Source organism: Meles meles, chromosome 5 (genome assembly GCF_922984935.1).
Source record: "Meles meles chromosome 5, mMelMel3.1 paternal haplotype, whole genome shotgun sequence".
NCBI lineage: Eukaryota > Metazoa > Chordata > Mammalia > Carnivora > Mustelidae > Meles > Meles meles.
This window is the reverse complement of record NC_060070.1, coordinates 119,422,609-119,442,503: the sequence shown is the minus strand read 5'-3', so window position 1 is coordinate 119,442,503 and position 19,895 is coordinate 119,422,609. Positions and strand designations below refer to the sequence as shown.

Sequence of the window (19,895 nt, the reverse complement as noted above, 5' to 3'; positions counted from 1 at the left end):
TCTTGAGTCTTCTGAACAGGGCTTGTTTTTTTCCCTCAGTGTTTTTTTTTAAAGATTTTCTCTTTAATTCCCATGTTCTGAAATTTCCTGAATGGCTTTTTCAAAATCCAGCTTGCTAAGTACTTTCTGTGTAATTACTTGAGAGACAGAGATTCATTTAGTTCTGAGAAAATTTCCTGTATTTCAATGTAAATTTAATCCTCTTCATTTTGTCTTTTCTCTTTGGAACATGTTTTTTCAGACACTGGACCCTCTGACTCACTACATTAATTTTCTTACATTTTCTATCTCCTTAGATTCTGTTGCTGTTCTAGTTTTTAGATTTATCTAACTTGTGCTGTCTATTACATTTCTACCATATTTTTAATTTCTTACACTTTTTTATTTTTTATTTTTTTATTTTTTTAACCCCCGAGGGGGTGCACCGTTCCTGGAAGTACTGCAATACCAGGTCAATGCGTGGAGTGGACGGAGCAAGCTCCTATTCCATCTCCCTGCTCCAAAAATCCATTTAATATATTGTCCTCAGATAGAGGACATATCAGGTATTAAACTGATAAAAACAGATACTACACTTGATCTTAGCCAAAAGGCCGAGAAGCGATCTTCTTACGCTTTTTTAAAAAAATAAATTCTATGCCCAACACAGGCTTTAACTCAAAACCCTAAGAGTAAGAATCATATGCTCTACCAACTGAGCCAGCCAGTTGCCCCATTTTTGCTCTTGAATGTTCCCTTTTTAGACTCCTGCTTAGTTTCAATGAGGCACTATCTTTTACCTTAAGGATACTAATTAAAGTTTTCTTCTGATCCTGTATTATCTTGGCTTTCTCAAACCACCCATGTTTTACTAATGCCATACTTATGTAACATCAGACAACTGAAACAAAAACAGAAAGAAAAGAGAAATTCTGAGGAAACAGAGTTAACTAGTAGATAATGAGGATAATATGGTGATATGATTAAAGAATTTAGAATCACTTTAACTTCCATTGACAATGGGTGTTAAGAGTAAAGAATCGAAAGAAATGCTACAGAAAGAAATTTCAGCTTATTAATATTAGGAACTAAAGCCCATTCTTCCTAGAACAAAAAAGGGGAGTTCTAAAATAGTTTCAGTCTGTGCTTTGAAATTCTTCATACCTACACTTCGGGTCTCAACATTTTGCTATTCATGTTCAGAAGGAAAAAAATTATGCCAGCACATTAAAGCTCTCAAAGCATATAAGATTACACCTACAAAATCTCACAGAAATTGAAGTGGACAATGGATCAAATTTTAATAGCAGCATGATTTCAGAAGAGATAATCTGATCCAAACAGCAGTACTGTTAGAAATAGGAATGTACTTGACAAGGGTACAGAATGAAGCCAAGGCAAAAATCTGTGAGGAAGGCAGAAAGTAGTGGAAAAGTTTGGCAGTTTTGTTCCTCTTATATTTCCAAGCAAGACTTGACACAGAAGGAGCAAAAACAGATAAAAACCATATTAGTCAGGGTATTCCCCCTTATTTCTAAGGATCTTTTCAATTTAGATTCCATTTCTCGTATAACCCTCATTTCTAAGCATCCTTTACCTCAGTCTCTAATCAGCCAAATAAATAATAATACCCAAGTGCCAAAACTACTGTCTTTTGTGAGCAAATACTATATATTTATAATTTATATTTATATATTTATAATTGCCATAAAGAATATGCTACTTAGAGTTTTTACTTATACTCTCTCTTTTTTTTTTTTTTTTACAAAGTCTATTACTAACCAACTAAATTGGTTTATAACCTACTAGAAGGTTGGTTTGAAAAACAGTGACCTAGAAATTATTTTTAACTTCTTTAGGGAGATATAATTCACATCCCATAAGATCACCAATCTAAAGCATATAATTCAGTGGTTTTAGTATATTCACAGAGTTGTATTACCACAATCTTAATTTAGAACATTTTCATCACTCCCACAAAAAACCCAATCCAATTAGCAGTAACTCACCATTATACTCTTCCCTTAGACTCTGGAAACCACTAATCTACTTTCTGTGCCTATGAATCTGACTTTTCTGGACATTTCATGTGGATCACGCAATATATGGTCTTTTATGACTGACTTCTTTCACATAGCATCATGTTTTCCTAGGTTTACCCATGTTGTGGGATATACCAGTACTTCATTACTTTTTATAAATAATATTCCATTATACGGATAGATCACATTTCATTTATCCATTCATCAACTGATAGGCATTTGAATTGTTCCCATTTTTTGACTATTATGAGTCACGGTACTATGAACACCCCAGAAGCAGCACACGTGACTATGTTTACAGCAGCACCATCTGTAATAACATTAAGCAGGAAACGAAATGTCCGTCAAGAAGAGAATGGGTAAGTCATGGTATTTTGATATAGTAAAATATTATATCCAACAAAATGAATTAATTAAACAGCATGAATTAATTGTACAAACAAGATGAAGTGAAAATAGCAATATGCAGAATACATATATCACTTTAACCAAATTTAAAAGACAAACAAAATGGCCAATATATAGTTAAAATATAAGGAAATAAAGAACCGCAACTAGTAAAGATCTAATACATAGTAGAGTGATTACAGACAGCAAAATTGTATTACACACATTAAACTTTCTTAAAAAAAAAAAAAAAAGTTTATTTATGTAACATCTACAGCCAATGTGTGACTTGAACTCATCACCCTGAGATCAAGAGTTGCGTGTTCCTCTGACTGAGCCAGCCTGGTGCCCCCAAACATTGAACTTTCTCAGAGACTAGATCTTTTTTTTTTTTTTTTTTTAAAGATTTATCCATTTATTATTTGAGAGAGAGCACATGAGCAGGACGAGGAGCAGAGGGAGAGACTCTCAGACTGTTCTGATCCTGACATAGGACTCAATCCCATGACCCTGAGATCATGACCTGAATCAAAATCAAGAGTTGGAAGCTTAACCAAATGAGCCACTTAGGCACCTCTAGACAATATCTTGTTTTTTAAATTAAAACATTTAAATATGCTTTTGCCTTTTTTTTTTTTTTTTAAGATTTTATTTATATTTGACAGAGAGAGATCACAAGTAGGTAGAGAGGCAGGCAGAGAGGGAGGAGGAAGCAGGCTCCCTCCTGAGCAGGGAGCTGGATGTGGGGCTTGATCCCAGGACCCTGGGATCATGACCTGAGCTGAAGGCAGAGGCTTTAACCTGCTGAGCCACCCAGGCGCCCCACTTTTGCTTTTTTTTTTAAAAAAAAAGTAAACTAGACCAGCATGGGGCTTGAACTTATGGCCCTGAGATCAAGATTCACATGTTCTAGGACTGAGCCAGCCAGGTGCCCTGAGACTAGGTCTTAATTGTCCCCACCACTAGAAGAAATGATAATCATCTGACACAACAGATGTTAGCTAATGCTACAATGGCAATAATATTGCAATATAAATATATCAAGTAACTATGTTGTACAGTTTAAACTTATTCAATATTATAGGTCAATTGTATCTCAAAAAAAGCTGAGGGAAAAAAGTGATTAAAACAAGGAAAAAAAAAAAAAACAAATTCAGGGTAACTACAAATTCTACAGTGGAGCTACCATATAGGGATATGATCAAGGAGGAGTACAAATGGGCAACAACTATATAATAACTTAACATATTAAACTGATATACTTACACGTGAACTTTGTATTTGGTCTTCCCAAACATCTAAAAATAAGATCCCCATAATGGGCATACCATAAAATATAATAAAAATATCTTAGATCTTGATTTAAAGAGGAAACGAAAATCAAAATTTCAAAGTAGGGCTGCCTGGTGGCTCAGTTGGCAAAGCATCTGACTGGCTCAGGTCATGGTCCCTGAGTCCCAGGTTGAGCCCTGCGTTGGGTTCCCTGCTCAACAGGGAGTCTGGTTCTCCCTCTGCCCCTCACCCTGCTTGCTCTCTCTCTCTCTCTCTCAAATAAATAAATAAATAAATAAATAAAATCCTTAAAAAATTAAATAAAACTTCAAAGTATTTAGAAATGGGTATATTACATGTTAAAATCTGTGACAATTTCACTTGAGAAAAATTTGTAACCATGAATACACCAATTATAAAACAAAAATTGTTACTCATGAAATATTCACATCATTTAAAAAATAGATAAAATTTTAAAAAGATACAACTCATTGTTAGGTTAGTAAGAGTGCAAGGATAGGACTGCCACTTTCATACTCTGCTTCATCTTCTATCTGGCATCATTTTCTTTTAGGAAATGACCCTCTACAATTGCCAAGGCTGCAATCATATGGCCCTACCCACCTTCTCTCTCTACAGGGGTGGACACACAATCCAAGCAAGATCTAGGATCCTTTTGAGGGGGAAATGATGGCTGCTGGGAGCTCTATTTCTGAAATCTTAAGCAGTAAGGACCAAGGAGTTGTCCAATATGTTTATTGTTGCCAAGTAGGGAGAGAATTCTGAGAATGAAGTCAAAATAAAGAAAAATAAAGCAAAGGTATTTATTGGCTAAGGGTGGAGGAAAATGGGCACTGAATGTATCTCCAGGGTTTACAGACAACTCCCTACCTATTAATCCCTCTGGATACAGCCTAAGTGAGTTTGAATTTGGGTACTTATAACAAGAAGCATTCTAAATAAGACACATACATAAACATAATTAGGCAATAATCACAACAATTTTAAATTATTTCACTTCTAAAACACTTATCCTATAAATTAAGATAGACACACACTTTATACCAATGTCAACTTCCTAGTTTTGATATAGTTACATAAGAAGCAACTATTGGGGGAAACTAGAACCTCCTTATATTATCTTTTCAACTTCCTGCAAACCTGCAATTATTTTAAGATTTATTATTTTTAGGGGCACCTGGGTGGCTCAGTGGGTTAAGCCTCTGCCTTCAGCTCAGGTCATGATCTCAGGGTCCTGGGATCCAGCCCCGCATCGGGCTCTCTGCTGAACAGGGAGCCTGCTTCCCCACCCTCTCTGCCTGCCTCTCTGCCTACTTGTGCGCTCACTCTCTCTCTCCCCCTCTCTTTCTGTCAAATAAATAAATAAAATCTTAAAAAAAAAAAGATTTATTTTTATTTTTTTTAAAAAGATTTTATTTATTTACTCGACAGAAAGAGAGACAGCAAGAAAGGGAACACAAGCAGGGGGACAGCAGGCTCCCTTGGCAGGGAGCCTGATGCAAGGCTCCATCCCAGGACCTGGTACTATACCCTGAGCCAAAAAGGTAGATGTCCAACAACTTAGCCACCCAGGAACCCCTATTTTAAAATTTAAAAAGCTTTAAAAATTTGTGAAAGAAATTAAGATATGTATGGACAAAGACTTGGACATAATTACGGTTATCACAGCATTTATTATAACAAAAACTAGGAATACACTTTAAGATGATGGATTGCACAACTATTTATATCATCTTCCTGCTCAAAGCCAACAAAACTAAATAAAGGAATAAGGTTATAAATCTAAAACAATGTGGAGGAGACAGAAAGAGCAATGTCCTGGCAACCCAGAAACACAAAGGTAGGGTGAGCTACGGTGGTAGAGGGAGATAGCCAACCTGTGATACCTGATTAAACGATGGATACAGGTATGATGGAATGCAGGTATGAGATGAGGGATAAATAAAGAGATTAACTGAAGGTTTGTAAAATAACTTTGACACCCTAACACAGCACAGTAGATAGTCTGGCATTTACCCTGTAGGGCTATTCTCTAAAGAAAATGAACACAGGGACACCTGGGTGGCTCAGTTGGTTAAGCAGCTGCCTTCGGCTCAGGTCATGATCCTGGCGTCCTGGGATCAAGTCCCACATTGGGCTCCTTGCTCGGCGGGGAGCCTGCTTCTCCCTCTGCCTCTGCCTGCCACTCTGTCTGCTTGTGCTCACTCTCGCTCCTCTCTCTCTCTCTGACAAATAAATAAAATCTTTAGAAAATAAAAAATAAAATAAAAAATTTAAAAAAAAAAAAAAAAGAAAATGAACACAAATAGAATAACAAAGGCTGTCAAGTGTGGATGCTGGTACTCCAGAGTAAAGTTCTCCAGATTCTGGTGCCCAGAATCATGGATGATTCTCTACTTATTCGTCTTAAAGAAAAATTCTTGCTATGGACACAGGCTTTTAATCAGTTCTCTAATTGCAAAACTCATAAAAATGAAAAGCTGACCAAGTATTAGCAAACATTTGAGAAAAGCCTCCAACCCCTAGAGACCAAGATAAACAATTGGAAAACTGATCTGAGAGAAGTGCATTCAGGAAGAACACATTAAAAAAAAAAAAAAAAAAGGTTATCATTCATTCATTCATTCATTCAGAGAGAGAGAGAGCATGCAAGAGCACAATGCATGAGCAGGGGGCTGGGATTAGGGAGGGAAAGAGGAAGAATGAGGGGAAGCAGACTCTGCTGAGCTGGGAACTCAACAAAGGGTTTTATCTCAGAACTCTGAGATCATGACCTGAGCTGAAACCAACAGTCAGGCACCCAACCAACTGAGCTACCCAGATGCCCCAGGAAGATCACAATTTTTAAAACTACAGTTGGGCATTCCTGGGTGGCTCAGTTGGTTAAGCGTCTGCCTTCAGCTCAGGTCATGATCTCCAGGTCCTGGGGTCGAGCCCCATGTTGGGCTCCCTGCTCAGCAGGAGTCTGCTTCTCTCTCTTTCCCTCTGCCCCTCCTCCCTGCTCATTCTCTTTCTTTCTCAACTAAACAGAACTCTAAAAATTTTTTTAAAATAAATAAATAAAACTACACTTGACCCTTGAACAACATGGGTTTGAACTACATGGGACTACTTATATGCAAATTTTTTGATGATAAATACAGCATAGTTCTGTAAATGTACTTTCTCTTCCTTATGATTTTCTTAGTAATATTTTCTTTTCTCTAGCTTACTTTATTAAAAGAATACAGTATATAACACATACAACATACAAAATATGTGTTAACGAACTATGTTACCAGCAAGGTGAGGCTTCAGTAAGCTTTTAGTAGTTGAATTTTTGGGCAGTCAAAACATACATGGATTTTTCCCTTTGTTGGGGTTGGCATCCCAAACCCCTTTGTTTTTCAAGAGCCAACCATAATTTATATGAATAGAGAGATTTAATATCTTAAGTGATATTAACTTCCAAATGGAATAAGGTGCTCTAAAAGATAAGTAATGTGGGAAAGAAGCTTTGGAATATAAAGCCTTCTAAATGTGGGGGAGAAATATTACCTATGGAGATGATAGATGCACCAAAAAGAGGTCAGAGACAATCAATTCAGGAGGTCCAACATCTGAATAATGGGAGTGGCAAAATAAGAGATTTCTGTTTGGATGGGAGGATATTATTAAAGGAATACAAGAAATGTCTGGGGATTAAACAGAATCTCCATTTAAATCAAAACATCCCCTCATGGTGCTAAACAGGATTACTTTTGCTCACATATAGATATATTATTAGGGAAATTTCAGAATCCAGTATTAAGGTCCTAACAGCTTCTAGGGGGGGAAAAGATTTAAAAGAACAATAATCACACTGGCATCAAATGTCTCATTAGAAATCCAGCATATGAAAAGACAATGAAGTAATGACTTCTAAATTCTGAGGAAAATAACTTTTTTGTTTTACCCAATGTAGTTTTGAATAGAGTTGAAGGCAGAGTCTTTTAAATACAGAAGGTATAGAACTTATCTATCATTCACCCTTTCTAAAGAAGTTGCTTGAGAACAGGAAACAAAAAGTTAAAGAAAGAAGACATGAGATCCAAAAGAGATGACAGAAAAAAAAAAAGTTCCAAGAGAACAACTGTGAAGAAAACCTATGGCAACTAAGGAGTGCACTTGTGATGAACAATGGGTCATGTATGGAATTGCTAAATCACTGTATTGTACACCTGAACCTAACGACACTGTGGATGTTACTATAATAACAATTTAAAAAGCCCTAAAATGCATTTACTCTGAGATTACTCTACAGTGAGAGGCTGGAGGACTCTAAGAGGGAGGTCTCAGGGAAAACACACAGACAAGAAAGTATACTCAAGATATTGGAGATACATGATAAAAGAAAATGACACAAAGGGGAAAAACAATAAAATTCCAGAAAACCACCAAAAGCCAAACAAAAAAGTATATATAATTATAGGTATAATAGTTAAAGTAATGTAAGTTATTAATAGATTACTGATTTTCTACTTTCAAAATCAACATAATTAAAAATGAATCTAGGTGGGGCACCTGGGTGGCTCAGTGGGTTAAGCCGCTGCCTTCGGCTCAGGTCATGATCTCAGGGTCCTGGGATCGAGTCCCGCATCGGGCTCTCTGCTCAGCGGGGAGCCTGCTTCCCTCTCTCTCTCTCTCTGCCTGCCTCTCTGCCTACTTGTGATCTCTCTCTGTCAAATAAATAAATAAAATCTTTAAAAAAAAAAAATGAATCTAGGGGTTGACTATAGTCCTTTCCAGAGACTTCAGAGGATGGACACCACTTCTGCACTCTCCTGCCATGCTCTGAAGCAGTGGCCTCCTAGAGGGGAATTTTGCATGCAGTTGGTGCTCTTGTTTTTGCAGCTGCTGTCCTCTAGCTTCTGATAGCCAGTGGGGCTTGCATCTCATGGGACTGCAATCAAAGAGATGGGTCCTGGCAGGAAGCTACCTCCAGGGCACTGTGTAGACTGCATATCAGGGCACAACCCTCAGTCTTTCTGTGAAGGCCTGTTGGCTTGTCCAGGAGCTTCAGTCTGAGGGGTGGGCTTCAGGTCTGGCACACATTTAATAGACTATGGTGCTGCTCTCAAGGAACACAGCTGTGGGTGCCTCTTGAAACTCTTCTGCCACGTTCCAGGTTGCCAGTATCTCCCAGAAAAGAGATTATACACTCATCTGGAGGCCTAATTTTTGCAAATGCTGCCCAGGGGACACTATCAAATTGTCTGGCCAGTGAGACTTAATTATGCTGTGGTCCCACAGGAATATATACATGTGCACACAATTAAAAGCTGCTGCCTAAGGGTCTGGTTTCCAAAGAGCCTGATTCTAGGTGCTTAAATCCTCCCCTCAGGGTTATCCTCAACTACTGGAGCTATTAAAAATTGTTTAGCATACTCTCAACTACTAGGCTCTATTAAAAATATAATAGGCTGCTTGGACAAATGTTTGAAAGACAACAAAGAGTTGGGGCAGGGTTAAACAGTAAGGTTCATATCCTACATTAGGCAACTCCTTCAAGACTTGGAGAGGTGGTTGGTTGGAAACAAGCAAAATGATGAAACAGAGGAATATGTTCCAAACGAAAGAACAAGATAAAACCTCAGAAAAATAGCCCTTAACAACGGAAATAAGTTCAAAACAATGGTCATACAGATGTTCACCAACCCTGGGGAAGAATGGATGAACGCAGTGAGAACTTTAATAGAGACAGGAAATACTAAAAAGTACCAAACAGAAGTCCCGGAGCTGAAGAGTACAATAACTGAACTGAAAAAATACACTAGATCCAACAGGCAGACTAGACTAGATGAAGCAGAAGGAAGGATCAATCAACTCAAAGGTTAAGACAGTGAAAGAGAGCAGGAAAAAAAAGTGAAGACAGACTAAGGAGGTGTGGGACAACATCAAATGGACTAACACTTGCATTAGAGGAGTCCCAGAAGTTTGAAAGAGAGAAAAAGGCAGAAATCTTGTTTGAAGAAACAATGGTTGAAAACTTCTCTAACCTGGGGGAAGAAACAGACATCCAGATTTAGGAAGCCTACAGTTTTCCAAAGAAGATGAATCCAAAGACAGCCACACCAAGACATAACTAAAAATCTCAAAACTTGGGGCACCTGGCTGGCTTAGTCAGTTAAGCATTTGTCTTCAGCTCAGGTCATGATTCCAGGTTCCTGGGATCAAGCCCCATGTCAGGCTCCCTGCTCAGTGGGGAGTCTACTTCTCCCTCTGCTCTTCACCCAGCTTGTGCTCCCTTTCTCATGGTCTCTCTCTCTCACTCTCTCTCAAATAAAATATTTTTTTAAAAAAATCTCAAAAGTTAAAGACAAGAAGAAAATTTAAAACAGCAGAAGAAAAATAACTCATTATGTGCAAAGGAAGCCTCATAAAACTATGAGCAGACTGTTCAGCAGAAACCCTGCAGGCCAGAAAGGAAAGGCACAATATACAGAAAGTACTGAAATAAAAAACAAAACAAAAAAACTTCCAGCCAAGAGTACCCTACCCAGCAGTTATCATTCAGTATTGAAGGAAAGATAGTTTTCCAGTTCATCATCATTAAACCAGCCTTACAAGAAATGTTAAAGGGACTTCTTTAAGCTCAAAAGAAAAGGCACTAATTAGCAACAAGAAGTCATATGAAAGATTGTATCTCACTGCAAAGGTAAATATATTGCAAAAGAAATGGATTAATCACGTATAAAGCTAGATGGAGGTTAAAAGACAAAAGCAGTAAAAATAACGAGGATTACATTGATTAAGGGATACACAATAAAATGTGACATCAAAAACAAAATATGGGGGAGAGTAAAAATGTTAAGCTTTAGAATGGGCTCAAACTTAAGCTGTCAGTAACTTAAAATAGATTATTAGATAAAATTGTTACATGTAAGCCTCATGGTAACCACAAAAAAAAAAAATCTATGGTGTATACAAAAAAGGTAAGGAGAAAGGAATATGTAATTATACCACTAAAGAAAGTCATCAAATCACAAAGGAAAACAGCAAGAAAAGAACAGATAGAAACTACAAAACAGTTAGTAAACAATTAACAATAAGTACATACCTATCAATAATAAATTTAAATGTAAATGGAGGAAATGCTCCAATCAAATGACACAGAATGGCTAAAGGCATAAAAAAGATGAGACCCATCTATATGTGGCCTACAAAAGACTCACTTCAGATATAAGGGCACACAGGGATTGAAGTGAAAGTACAGAAAGGTATTCCATGCAAATGGAAACCCAAAGAAAGCTGGAGTAGGTATACTTTTACCAGGAAAAAAAAAAAAAAAAAAAAGACTTAAAAACAAAGACTATAATAAAAGAAAAGATGGCATTATAAATAAAGGGGTCAATCCAACAAGGGGATATAACATTACTGTAAATATTTATGTACCTAACATAGGAGTACCTAAATGTATTAACAGACTTCAGTGGAGAAAAAAAAAACCAATAGGGAATTTTAATATCCCACTTACATCAATGGATAGGTCATCCAGACAGAAAATTATGGCCTTAAATGACTCATTAGACCAGGTGGACTTAACAGGTACATACAGAATATTCCACCCAAAGGCAACAAAATACACACTCTTCTCTAGTGTACATGTAACATTCTCCAAAATAGATAATATATTCACAAAACAATATTAATAAATTTTAAAAGCCTGAAATCGTATCAGGCATCTTTTCTGAGCACAATGGTATGAAACCAGAAATAAATTACAAGAAAACTAAAAATAGGGATTAAACATGCTACCACACAACCAATGAATCAAAGAAACTGAAGAGAAATAAAAAATACCTTTAGACAAATGAAAACTGAAATGTACCAAAATTTATGGGATGCAGCAAAAGTGCTTCTAAGAGGGAAGGTCATAGTGATAAATGCCTACCTTAAGAAACAAGAAAAGTCTCAAACAACGTAACTTTACACTTCAAGGAACTAGAAAAAGAAAAACAAAGCCCAAAGTTAGTACAAGGAAGGAAATAAAAACTACAGCAGAAATTATATAGACTAAAAAGACAATAGAGAAGATCAATGACAGAAGCTGACAAGCCTTTAACTAGACTGAGAAAAAAAGAAAGATAACTGAAATAAAATAAAAAATGAAAGAGATGTTACAACTGTGCTACAAAAATATAAAAGATCGTAAGAGACTACTATGAACTACTATATGCTAATAAACTGGACAACCTAGAAGAAACTGATAAATTGCTAGAAACATACAACCTACCAATATTGAATCATGAAGAAAATAGAAAACCTGAACAGACCAATAGCTAGTAAGGAGATTGAATCAAAAATCTCCCAACAAACAAAAACCAAACGGGTCCACTGGTAAATTCTACCAAAAAGTCAAAGAACAATACCAATTCTTCTCAAATTCCTCCAAAAAACAGAAGAGGAGGGAACTCTTGTCAATCCATTTTAAGAGGCCAGACTTATCCTGATACCAAAACCAGACAAGGATACCACAAGAAATGAAAATTACAGGCTAGTATCCCCAGTAAACATAAATGCAAAAATCCTCATAAAATATTAACAAACCAAATTCAACAATACATTAAAGGATTGTTCCCACAGTCAAGCAGAACTTTATTCTGGGGATGCAGGGATGGTTCAACATTCACCAATCAGTCAACATGATACACATTAACAAAATGAAGGATAAAAGTCTTATGATCACCTTGATAAAGAAAAAGATTTAACAAAATTTAACACCCATTTATGATACAAACTCTCAGCAAAGTAGGTATAAAGAGAAAATACCTTAACATAATAAAGGCCATATATGACACAGCCTACAGCAGACACTGTATTCAACAGACTACTGGATGTCTTAGCCAGAGCAATTAGGTAAGAAAAAAATAAAAAGCCATCCAAATTGGAAAGGAGTAAGTGAAACTGTCACTGTTTGCAGATGCCATGATATTATATATAGAAAAACCTAAAGACTCCACCAAAAAACTGTTAGAACTAATAAATTCAGTTCAGTAGCAGAATACAGAATCAACATAAGAAAACTGGTTGTGTCTCTATATACTAATGAACTATCAGAAAGAGAAATTAAGAAAATAATGCCATTTACAACTATATCAAAAAGAATAAAATGCCTAGGAATAAATCAAGGAGGTGAAATGCCTGTGTACAAAACTATAAAACATTAATGGAAACAAACAAACAAAAAACCACACAAGTAAATGGAAGACAGTCCATATTCACGGACTGGAAGAATCAGTATGAAAATTTCCATACTAGCTACAGCAATCTGCACATTCAATGTAATTCCCATGAAAATTCCAAAAGCATTTCTCAAAGAAATAGAACAAATAAGTGTACAAATTGTGTGGAACCTTAAAAAAAAAATCTAAATAACCAAAGAATCTTGAGAAGGAAGAACAAAGCTGGAAGTATCATGCTCCCTAATTTTAAACTACATTATAAAGCTATAGTTAAAACAGTATGTTACTAGGGATGCCTGGGTGACTCAGTTAAGCGTCCAACTCTTGATTTTAGCTCAGGTCATGATCTCAGGGTTGTGAGATTAAGTCCCACACTGGGCTCTGCACTGAATGTGGAGCCTGCTTAAGATTCTCTCTCCTTGGGGCGCCTGGGAGGCTCAATCCTTAAGCATCTGCCTTCGGCTCAGGTCATGATCCCAGGGTCCTGGGATCAAGTCCCACATCAGGCTCCCTGCTGAGCAGGGAGCCTGCTTCTCCCTCTCCCACTTCCCCTGCTTGTGTTCCCTCTTTCACCGTGTCTCTCTCTGTCAAATGAATAAATAAAATCTTAAAAAAAAAAAAATTCTCTCTCCTTCTTCCTCTGCTCCCCCTGCTTGCTATTGCTCTCTTTCTCAAAACAAAAACAAAACCCTGTATGGTACTGCATAAAAATAGACACCTAGATCAATAGAACAGAATAGAGAACACAGAAATAAATCCACGCATCTATGGTCAATTAATTTATGGCAAAGGAGCCATGAATATACAACGGGGAAAGGACAGTCTCTTCAAGAAATAGTACTGGGAAAACTGGAACAGCCATAGGCATAAGAATGAAAATGGTGTATCTTACACTATACACACTTAAACACTTAAACATGAAGACCAGAAACAATGAAACTCCTAAAAGAAAACATAGGTGATGTAGTCCCACTTATTTATTTTTAAAAAGCTTTTGTATTTACTTTGGGTGTCTTATTAATTTTTTCAATTTGACACCCAAAGCAAATACAAAAGCTTTTTAAAAATAAATAAGTGGGACCACATCATACACTAAAAAGCTACTACAGAGAGAAGGAAAATCAAAGGTAAGCTATAGAATGGGAGGAAAAATTTGAAATCACTTATCTGATAAGGGGCTAATATCTAAAATACTAAGGAATTCATAAGACTCAATAGGGAGAAAACAAAATTCCTTTTAAAAATGGGCACAGAAGAACTGAACAGGCATTTTCCCAAAGAAGATAATACTGATAGCCAACAGGTACAGGAAAAGATGCTGAACATCAGGAAAATACAAATCAAAACCGTAATGAGATACCACCTCACACCTGCTAGGAAGGCTATTATCAAAAAGATAAGAAATAACAAGTGTTGGTGAGCATTTGGAGAAACTGGAATACTATATTGCTCATGGAAGTGCAAAATAATACAAACACTTTGGAAAAGAGTTTGTTAGTTTCTCAAAATGTTAAATATTAAAGTTACCATTTGATCTAATAATTCTACTTCAAGGTCTATATCCAAGAGAAATGAAAACATGCCCACACACAAAACTGTACACCAGGGTTCACAACAGCATTAATTATAATAGTCCAAAAGTGGAAACAAAATGGAAATCAACTGATGAGTGGATAAATAAAAGATTGTATATCCGTGTGATGCAATAGTATCAAGCCATAAAAAGGAAATAACTTGCAACATGAATGAACCTTAAAAACATACTAGGTGAAAGAAGTCAGCCACAAAAGACCACATATTATATTATTTCCTTTACATGAAATGTCCAGAATAGGCAAATTCACAGACAGAAAGTAGATTAGTTGCAGAATCTGGGGTAAGGGTATAATGGTAACTGCTAATGAGTTTGTTTGTTTATGTTTGTTTTTAGTGGGGGAGGGTGCAGGGGTGGTGAAAATGGTCTAAATTTAGATTGTGGTAAGATTGTACAACTCTGTTGTAGGAAAGGGGAGAGTAGAGGTGGGACAAGTGAATTAAATCTTCTTTAATCAAGCACAAATTGGTGGTAATAGCTAAAGCCAATCAATCAAGAAACAGCAATAAGCACGATAGATATATGCATTAAACAAAAGAATATGAAATGAATATGTTATGTGTCAACTGTATCTCAATAAAACAAAACAACCAACTACAAAGAAACAGGTCAAAATGGTTGCTTTAAGGAAGTAGGCCCACAACTGGGGAAAGAGTAGGACAGAAGACTGAATAGCCTTTATGCAATGGACTTCCATTCTATATTTATTTTTTAATACTGAAAGACATAATTCCTTATGGAACAAACTAGAAACCTAAAATCCAACAAGAGAGTGCTAAGTAAGTTTACTAGCTATTTAAAATCACCATTTATGTAAAATCTGATTGCCAATTTGTTCATCTAACATAAAAAAATTTGATTATCTATTTGTACCCCTTAATCAATACATTCCATTTTAAATGTTTACTATTTTAAAAAATGTTTCTGTGTAATGAACTTCTAAAGTATATATTACGGTCGTCTTCTCCTTTTTTAAAAAGATCTTATTTATTTATTTTTCAGAGAAAGAGAGCCAGAGAAAGCACAAGCAGGGGGAGTGTCAGGCAGAGAGAAAAGCAGGCTCCCTATGAGCAAGGAACCTGAAGCCGGATTCAATCCCAGAACCCTGGGATCATGACCTGAGCTGAAGGCAAACAGTTAACCAACTGAGTCACCCAGGCATCCCATTACTGTCTTCTTTTAAAAAGCTAATTTATCATACTGTTACAAATTTCAACTCATAGACCATGTTACGATCTCCCCTCTTCAAAGAGGGATCAGATTTAAAAGAAGCAATAGGTTTTAAACAACAAAAACATCAAACTTAAAAGCTGCACACACATCTACTTTTCAAATTAGTGATAGCAAAAAGACCAAGTTTGCTTGTTTCAGTCTAATTCAAAACACAAGGATATTAAACTCCACCATTGCTTTATGTAATGGATATATACATAATGAAGGAAAGGTTATTTTGAGTATTCTACCAAACTATATGGGAATACAGGACAAAACTGCATCACTGATCCAGAAATAAAGCTTATTACTTCCTGTTTCTTCTTTACGCACTACTGAAAATAGTAGTCCTGGAGGAGAAAGCATGCAACAAAATCAAAATTTGCTCTCCCATTTGGGGGACAGAAAAAGCCATCAGGTTATATTTATTTATAAATATTAGCATTTCCTAATTAATCAAAGGAATTTACACTGAACAAGGTTTTACCTTAAAAATTATTCAAAAACTAGATTCCAAGAGCCATATGGTTAAACTTCTCATTACAAATAGTGATTCAGGATGGGGTGGCTGGGTGATGGACATTGGGGAGGGTATGTGCTATGGTGAGTGCTATGAATTGTGTAAGACTGATGAATCACAGACCTGTACCCCTGAAGCAAATAATACATTATATGTTAATAAAAAACAAAAACAAAAAACAAAAAATGATTCAATATGAAGTACACACCATCATCTTGACTACTCTCATCAAAATGTTAACTCAAAACTGAAAAATCAGAAAGTCTGAACTTCTAGTTTTAAGGAAATACAGGGAGAGAGGAACAAGTCAAATCCAGAATGTGGGATATTTTCCAAGATAACTGGCCTGATCTCTTGGAAAAAAAAAAAAATCAGTTATTGGGGTGGTGGGGGACAGGGGGACTGTTTTAGATGAAGAGATAAATTTACACACCCAAAATATGTGAACCTTGTTTTAATGACTTAAACAGCAGACACTTACAAAGGCAACTAGGGAAATATGACTATAAACTGGCTGTGAGATGATACTAAAGAATTACTGTTAGCCATAACATCATTACCACAGCCAAGACAAATACATAAAAGAACATCCATATTCTTAGGAAGAGCAAGCTGAAGTATTTAGGGATATGGTGTTATAGATTTTGCAACTTACTTTCAAACAGTTCAGTCAAAAAATAAAAAGTATTTACATATATATATATAACTAATACACCTAGATGGATAAATATACAAAGTATTTACTACGCTAGTCTTTCAACTTTTCTAGATTTTTGAAATTTTTCGTAATTGAGAAAAAGGATTAGGACAGAATCAAGCTGTTTTCATATGCTTTATATGTATTTTAGTCAACATTTTACAGTCATTATTCTTGTTTAAAAGCAAATTCCACACAGATACATTATTTGTTATTTCTACTTTATTGGATATTTAGGTTTCTGTGATTAACAACTTCAAACATTAAAAACAATGGGACACACAGGAAAGCATTAAATCCACTTTTTTTTTTTTAAAGATTTTATTTATTTATTTGACAGAGAGAGATCACAAGTAGGCAGAGAGGCAGGCAGAGGCACGAAGAGAGAGAGGGGGAAGCAGGCTCCCTGCTGAGCCGAGAGCCCGATGCGGGGCTCGATCCCAGGACCCTGAGATCATGACCTGAGCCGAAGGCAGAGGCTTTAACCCACCGAGCCACCCAGGTGCCCCTAAATCCACTTTCTTGACATGGTACAACTATAAACTAATAAATGATTTTCTTGTGGCTTATAGAACTCTAGTACAGGTATAGTTATGAATTCCATTTCTGTAAACTATGAATTCCATTTATATAAACCACCAGAATGCCAAAGAAGAGATTTCCTTTTATAAAGCAGATATTTGTTCAATAATGAAAAATATGTTCTTTTTTGTGTGTTTTCTTTAGAGAGAGAGAGAGAATCTCAAGTAGGCTCTACACTCAGCGCAGGCCCAACTCAGGGCTTGATCTCATGACCCCAAGATCATGACCTGAGCTGAACTCAAAACTCTGATGCTTAACTGACTGAGCCATCCAGGCACCCCAATGAAAACTGTTTCTTTTCTGACACCTGGTTAACTAGAGTTAGTCAGCAGTTAGGAATATCTGTTTAACAATATTAATTTTTCTTTGCTCTCAACCAATGTGACACTAGGCTGAATTTTCACAAGGACAGGGACTGTGTCTTATCCATTTTTGTTTTAGATACTCCCTAACAATTCACAGGTATTCAAAAGTTTACTGAATTGAACAGGCTTAATTTCTTTAGCCCTGTTAATAAATCATAATTATCCTTCAATTTTACAAAAGGTTTCATTTTTATTTACTGATTTCCATGAAAAGGAATGTTTTCTTGTTGAGTTCTTTAAGAAAACACTTTGACGTTTCTCCGAAGTCCAATCCTAGTGAAAAGATATGTTCAAAGATTTATACACAAATTCATAGAAACTTGATCCATAATAGGCCCAAACACAAAATAACACGAATGATCACCAATGGATTAAAGACTAAAAACTGAGGTATAGTCACAGATTAGTATTCAGCAATAAAAAGGAATAAACCTTTTTTATTTAAAATATAATTTTATTATTATACATATTAATATATATATTATATAGATATATAATTTATATTATAATGTTAGTAGTACTAACATAGCAACAAACATGGATGAATCTCAAAATCAGTATGCTGAGCCCCAAACAGACACTGAAGGGTACATCCTGTATGAGTCCATTTATCTCAGTTGTTGACCAAACTAATCTACAGTAACAGAAGGAAGACCTGGCTCAGGGTCAGGATGGGAAGGGGGTGTTACATGGGTGTATATGTTTGTCAAAATATACCGAACTATGAAAATGGGTTCATTTTACTGTTTGTAAATTACACAACAGAGGTGACTTTAAATAAGGCACAGTATTTCCCTCCCTCTGTTTTTGATAGAAATTAAAGCTATCCCTGGATTAATACAAAGCCAAGGAACTGAGATTCTCCTTGCTTATTGAGAGTTCTTGCCATCTGGCCAACAGCAGCAAACTAATAGCTTTTCATAAAGAAAGGTCCTGCAATGGAGCAAGAACAGTAGCAAGAGAGACAAAAGAAGCAGTAAAAGCAGATCTGGAGACAAGCACTTAATTTTCAAAGGGCACTTGAAAGAGCACAAAGAATGGGGTGCTAACTGTGAAAACAAGTAGGAGCAAAAATGTGGGCCAGCTTAAGTCTCTACAAAATGCAGACCTTCAGGAGGATACCTCGCAGAACAATTTTCTATAATTTAGTTTGAAAAAGTTAATAAATTTGAAAGTCTGCTTAATTTCTATGACCTCATGGGTTCCTTTTAATAAAATCCACTTGAAGGGCCCCTGGATGGCTCAGTCCATTAAGCAGCTGCCTTCGGCTCAGGTCAGGATCCCAAGGTCTTGGGATCCAGCTCCACATCAGGCTCCTTGCTCAGCAGGGAGCCAGCTTCTTCCTCTCCCTCTGCTTGCTGCTCTGCCTACTTGTACTCTCTATTTCTGTGTCAAAACAGACAAACAAACAAACAAACAAAAAAAGGAAAAAAAAACCCCAAACCAAAACAAAAAAACCTTTAAAAAAGAAAATAAAACCTACTTGAAAATGTTTCCATACCTAATACTTTTTGGAACTCTAAAGTTTAGTTCAGTGTCCTGTAGTCACTTGAAATCCCTCTATGATTTCAAATGAATTCAAGCAGCAGCCATTCAAAGAAACTATTTTCAGGGTAAAGTAAAACCTCTTTTAAACTAATTAACTATTTAGCCATGTGGGTTACTTAACATTCATGCTGGGAAAAAAAAAAGGTTTAGGTATCAGATCAACTTAGTTTGCTTACACCACAAAAACTTCAAACTTTAACAATATGATATTATGGCAGAGACTATTACATCACTTTCCATTTTATTCCTCTACAGTACTTATTGTGTTTTTTTAAAGCTGGACACATGGACTATACCAGAGAGAGACACATTTCCCAGTCTCCCTTGCAGCTATTTATGGGCCACGTAGAGGGAAACTCTCCTCAAGAAACTGGCAAGTACCCTAGACTTCTTCCCATGACTTAAACAAGATGCTCCCTTGGCCCCAAAGCACAACACCCAAAATCCAGGAGGGCGGAACCAGTGAGCTAGGA

The 19,895-nt window shown here is 36.3% G+C and overlaps 1 protein-coding gene and 1 non-coding gene across 2 annotated transcripts in view; both read right to left on the bottom strand.

Annotated features, from left to right (window-relative positions):
* SRPK1 (SRSF protein kinase 1) overlaps positions 1–19,895 on the bottom strand; it is an 81,663-nt gene that overhangs the window by 40,801 nt on the left and 20,967 nt on the right.
* LOC123942779 lies at positions 415–605 on the bottom strand. Its single transcript, XR_006818472.1, has one exon. It is a non-coding gene; the product is annotated as a U2 spliceosomal RNA (small nuclear RNA).